We start from the raw sequence: 6,248 nt of genomic DNA, 5'->3' as shown, positions 1-6,248 counted from the left end.
TTCTGTGTGTGTTTTTAACCACAGTCATAGACTCTTATGTTTCACACTGGCCGGCAACATGGCTCCACGTTGGACCTCATCTGTCCTTCTTCCTCCTTTCCAAGGCGTCTTCACAATCTCTCTCTTTCTCCAAGCTCCGATCCCTATCTTGACCTCTTTTTCCATAGTGCCACATTCTGCTCGGTCGTGCTCCCTGGGATGGTTTACTGGCATCTTCCCACATGTCGACACTGGATAACGTTTTGCTTTTGAAATGTTGCTGACGGTGTCATTTTGGATGACCACTTGGAAACCTCTGGCCGCAAGGGGTTAATGGCCATGGAGTTCTAGTTTTGTTTGAGAGATTCCCTGGATAGTTGCTCCCGTGGGGATCCCCCAGTTTGGGGCTTTCCGCCCAAGTAATACTATGGTTAATTGCTACTGGGGTGCACAAATGCGCAAGCGACTAACGGCTTATGAAACTTCCTCCAACAAGGTGATGCTTAGCAACGAGCAAAAGGCTGTGTGTTTCTGGAACATTTTAATCACTCGCTGCCGTGGAAACTGAGCATCTAACTAACAACGTGCGGTGTGCAGCTCACAACCACAATTTGCATGTGGTCACAGAACCCAAACCTTTTGCCCCCTTTCCAACCTGAAATGATCCCTACTGAGTTCTGTTATCTGCACTTTACTGCAGACTAAGATCCCATCCCTCAACACCACCCTTCTCTGACCCACATTTACCCACTCAACCTTGCTGTTTTAAAATTCTCAAACTTGTTTCCACAACTCTTTAATTAAAAAAATATTGTAGACATACAGCATGTTAACAGGCCATTTTGGCCCACAAGTCCATGCTGCCCAATTACACTGGTACATTTTAAGCGGTGGGAAGAACCTGGAGCCCTCCCCCCCAGGGAAAACCCACACAGATGCGGGGAGAATGAACAAGCACCTTACAGCTCCTTTTAATGACTTCCTGCAAGATCTACCTGTTCAGTGTTACCCCAGAGGATTATAAAACATTCTCTTCTGCTCCGTGAGCTGGGTCTCGACAGTCAAGTCAAGTTTATTGTCATTGATTGCACAAATATATCCCGACAAAACAGTGTTCTCCAGTCCTTGGTACAAAAACACGCAGACACCCAACCAGATATAGCACACACACACACACACACACACACACACACACACACACACACACACACTCACTCACGCAGACAAACAAAACGTATGCAGGACAAGTATTCATCTTGTGACAGAATATCGATATGTTTTTGGGAGATATGTTGGGAAAGGTTTGTTAGTGTAGGTCACATACAAACACTTTAAAACAGATCTTATTTAAAATACTGGAGCTCTGCTCGTGCTAGACATGTTGGGGCCTCAGAGCCTTTGCAAAAGCTTTGAAGACTGCCCAAGAGACTTCACTAATGGATTGTTGTTTACAAAAAAGGCAACAGATGAAAAAGCTTATCGAAGCTGCAGACAGTCTGTAGGGGAACTTGCTGTTCTTGGAGGGTCATGTGGTTTTGCAAGCAGAGTGAGTCAAACAGGCTTTTCTGTGTGTGTGTGTGAGAGAGAGAGAGAGATCCGTTCTACAGTGTTACAGTTAGCATCAGCAACTGGGACTGGAACAGGACAAGCTGGCAAGCTTGTGGAAACCCCTTTTTGGAAGATGGGTTGTGAGTACTTAGTTCACCCTGGTCAAAGCCCCATACAAGAGGAGAGGACTGGCTGTCTAATGTTTCACTTGGAATAAGTGGTGACCTGAAAGAAAGAGGTTATCATCTGGAGAACCCTGAGAGGGCAAGTTTCTTCAGGAAGACACTGAAGTGGCTGATGGACGTACATCAGTTGTGGATGTCCTGGAACAAAAAAATATCTCTCTGAAAACCGACAAGAACCTTCCTGAGTGGTAACCATTTACCTTTCAAGCACCAAAGCCTGGTAAACTTTTTAACTGTTAAATTCTGTGCCCAGTATAAGAATTGCCTGCAACCAGTGAACTTGGAGGAATGAGAAGAGAAGTGAGATTGGACTGTGAACCAAAGAACTTTTCTGAACTTGCACACACATTACATACACGAGCGCTTAGAATTAGAAGGGGGTTAAGCTAGGTTAAGTAAGTCAATAGAGTTAAGTTTGTGTGATTCTGTTTTCATGTTTAAAGATAATTAAAAACAACTTTTGTTTAAGTAACCATTTGTCTTGGTGAATATCTATTGCTGTTGGGTTTTGGGGTCCTCTAGGCTCGTAACAATCTAAACAAATAAATAAATATTGTTTCATGAATATGCGAGTCTCGGATGGTGAGTGTGAGCTGGTCCTTTGCTCGTTCAGCGTTCTCACTGCCCGTGGGAAGAAGCTGCTCCTCAGCCTGGCGGTGCTGGCTCTGATCCTCCTGCATCTCTTCCCTGACGGGAGCAGTTGAAAGATGCTGTGTGCAGGGTGGAAGGGATCCTCAATAATTTTTCGTGTCCTCTTCAGGCAACAATCTCAGTAGATCACGTCGATGTGGTGGGGGGGGGTGGGGAGGGTGGAGGGAGACTCCAGTGATCACCTCGGCCACTCTTCTGGTCTTGTTCATTGTCCTCCGATGAATTTCTCTGCAGCAACCGGTCCACACTATAATGCAGCTGGCCAGGACGCTCTCGATAAAGCTCCTGTAGAAGGTTGACATAATGGTGGCCGGTAGACTTGCCCGCCTCAGTGTTTTCAGGAAGTGCAGTCGCTGTGGTGCTTACCTGACAAGTGAGGAGATGTTGTGTGTCCATGATAGGTCACTAATTAAATGAACTCCACTACAGAGTTGTTGATGCGTAGTGGAGGGTGGCCAATCCTCATCCTCCTGAAGTCCACGATCCTCTTCTTCACCTTGTCGCGTTGAGACTCAGCTCGGTAATCTCGGGTCGCATCACAAGATTTTCCACCTTTTCTCTATAATACAACTCATCGTTGTTGCTGACTATTGCGCCATCTGCCAACTTGTTGACCCTGTTGGAGCTGGATGTGGTGATACAGTCGCGGGTCAGTAGCATGAATTGGAGCGGGCTGTAAGTCCTGAGGTGCGCCAGTGTTGAGTTTGACGGTGCTCGCCATTCTGCTACTGACCTGGACGGAATATGGTCTCCATGTTAGAAAGTCCAGGATCCAGCTACAGAGGTCCTGAAATGGTGTCCAGCCATCAACAATTCTACACCAGACGATGTCAATTTTACCATATGATAGTCTGTGGGATCTTCCCATGTACAGATCTGGATAATATTTTCACTGCAGATGTACCTCAGTGACTAACGTCCAAAGGAATGTTCTGAAAGGGATGCAGAGTTGGCTTCGGAATGCAAGTCTTTGCCTCACTGTGTAATGCATTCCCCCCCCCCCTTGATTTTAATCAACATTGTGTGACCCTCTTTTCACTAGCCACCTGCCCCTGCCCAGTTTGATGTCAACCCTGCCATCAGAGCCTTTAATTCCATCCTCCCCTTCACACTGGTCAACCACCCCCCCCACCCCCAGTGGCATAGCAGGGTGAGTGACCGCAAATTGGTTATAGCAGTCGCTGATTGGTGAAAGATAGTTTTTCAGCCCTGTCATCGATTGGAGCCCCGGCTCAAAATGTCGAACGTTATTTCCTCCCGTTGAGCTCCTCTTGCGAATTGTGTTCAGCTTCAGTCCATGGCATCTGCCTTCTCCTTGGGAGTCAACAATGTAAGCTCCCTGCTGATTGAGCACATTCAGCCCTTCACCTGTTAGCTGGCATGGATCGGGGTTTGCATGAGAAACAGTATTTGATTTATTTTCAAAGTAAATCGGAGAGCTGTGAGTAAGATGTTTTATTTTAAAGCTGAATTTATTAGATGCAAATTGTGCCCCACAGTTCAGGTAGGCGGAGGGGAGGGTTCAGAGTCAGGCTTTGGGAGCTCCGGTGTGCGGTAGGCTGAGGGAAGGGTTCGGAGTTGGGCATCGGAAGCTCCTGGGTGCAGTAGTTCGAGGGGAGGGTTTGGAGTCAGGCGCCGGGAGCTCCTGGGTGCAGTAGTTCGAGGGGAGGGTTTGGAATCAGGCGCCGGGAGCTCCGGTGTGTGGTAGGTTCAGGGGAGGGCTCAGAATTGGGAATTCCAGTGTGTGGATGGCCGAGGGGAGGATTCGAAATCAGGCATCAGGAGCTCTGGCGTGCGATAGGCCGATTTTAATTTTGATTTTAAATACAAATAACAATTATGTACTTCCTTTAAAACTGTATCTTCCTCATTAGTCACGGGAGAGGGGCATGGTGTCGAAGGATTCGAGTTTCGCAAACGTGGTTCCTCTGTTTAAAAAGGGCTCCAGGTTTAGGCCCAGCAATTATAGGCCTGTAAGTTTGATGTTGGTGGTTGGAAAACTAATGGAAAGTATTCTTATAGATAATATAAGTATCTTGAGGGGCAAGGACTGATCAGGGTCGCCCAACATGGGTTTGTGTGGGGAAGGTCATGTTTGACAAATCTTACTGAATTTTTTGAGGAGGTGACTAGGAAGGTTGATGAGGGTAGAGCAGTAGATGTGGTGTATTTGGATTTCAGTAAGGCCTTCAATAAAGTTTCACATGGAAGGTTGGTAAGGAAGGTACAGGCGCAAGGAATTAATGTTGAGATAGACAGATGGGTTCAACAGTGGTTAGAAGGTAGATGCCAGAGAGTCATGGTGAATAATTTTCTGTCAGGATAGAGGCCGGTGATGAACGGTGCGCCTCAGGGATTGTGGTACCTTGTTGTTTTCCATTTATATTCATGATTTGGATGGTGGGGTGGTAAATTGGATGAGTAAATATGAAGGTGATACAAAAATAAGGGGAGTTGTGGATAGTGAAGATGGTTTTCAGGGACTGCAGAAGGATTTGGACTGCTTAGAAGAGTGGGCTGAAAGGTGGCAGATGGAGTTTAATGTTGATAAGTGTGAGGTGCTTCATTTTGGGAAGAATAATCAAAACAGGACATATGCAGTGAAGGGGAGGGGGGCATTGAGGAATGCAGAGGAACAGAGAGATCTTGGAATAATGGTTCATCATTCTTTGAAAGTGGATTCTCATGTAGATAGGGTGGTGAAGAAGGCTTTTCGTATAGTGGGTCTTTATAAATCAAAGCATAGCATATAGGAGCTGGGAGGTGATGTTGAGACTGTTCGAGGCTTTGGTGAGGCCAAATTTGGAATAGTGTGTGCAGTTCTGGACCCCAAAATATAGGAAGGATATCAATAAGGTAGAGAAGATTTACTAAAATCTTGCCTGGATTGCAGTATCTAGAATATGAAGAAAGACTGAGTAGACTGGAGTGTAGAAGGTTGAGGGGAAAGTTGATAGAAGTATTTAAATTTATGAGGGGGATAGATAGAGTAGATGTGAATAGGCTCTTTCCCTTGAGGGTAGGGGAGATTGGAACGAGGGGACATAAGTTAAGGGTTAGGGGTATAAAGTTTAGAAGTAACATGAGAGGAAGCTTCTTCACTCAGTGAGTGGCGGCTGAGTGGAATGACCTTCGGAAGTGGTGGTTGCAGCAGGGTCAATTTTGTCATTTAAGAGGAGGTTGGATAAGTGCATGGATGTGAGGGGATTGGAGGGTTATGGGCAGGGCGCAGGTAGGTGGGACTAGAGATCACTTAAATTGGTGCAAACTAGAGGGGCCGAGATGGCCTGTTTCCATGCTGAGATTGTTATATGTTTATAAATTCCTTGTGATTTGATGATAAAACAAAATTAAAAAAAGTATAATGAATTTAAAATTATTTGGTCTGCATTGTGGATGTGCACCCATTAACTTCCTTTGTGTGCTGGTGGCAAAACAAGTGCGTGCGCCCGCACACATGCACAGCTTTGAGGGGATAGCAGTCATGCTTGCTCCTTCTAATGTTAAAACCTGTCTACGTCCCTGCCAACCCCTCACACAGTATCACGATTAGGTGGGGAGGAGCTCAAGTTACAAGACTCCACTCTAAGAATAAGGACATAAGCCAAATGCCTTTGGGATAATCAAGGTTCCAAAATGTGCCATAGGAATGAAAGTCCTTGAGAGTTCACACTTGGCAAATGAACTTCAGACTTATTTAAGGGCCATTTTTGCTGGGGGTTCGGGTCGTGTTTCACGAGTGCACAACATTCCACCACAAATAACTCATCAGGAAGAGAATCTCCTTCTTGAGCTGGGCTCAGAGCTGAAGACCACCTGCACCCCACATGCCCCCCAAGCCATTTGCTTGCCTGAGCACTGGAACAGAACTCACTTGAGGGTGGT

This window comes from Narcine bancroftii, chromosome 13 (genome assembly GCF_036971445.1).
Source record: "Narcine bancroftii isolate sNarBan1 chromosome 13, sNarBan1.hap1, whole genome shotgun sequence".
Lineage (NCBI taxonomy): Eukaryota > Metazoa > Chordata > Chondrichthyes > Torpediniformes > Narcinidae > Narcine > Narcine bancroftii.
Note: the sequence above shows the minus strand (reverse complement) of the source record.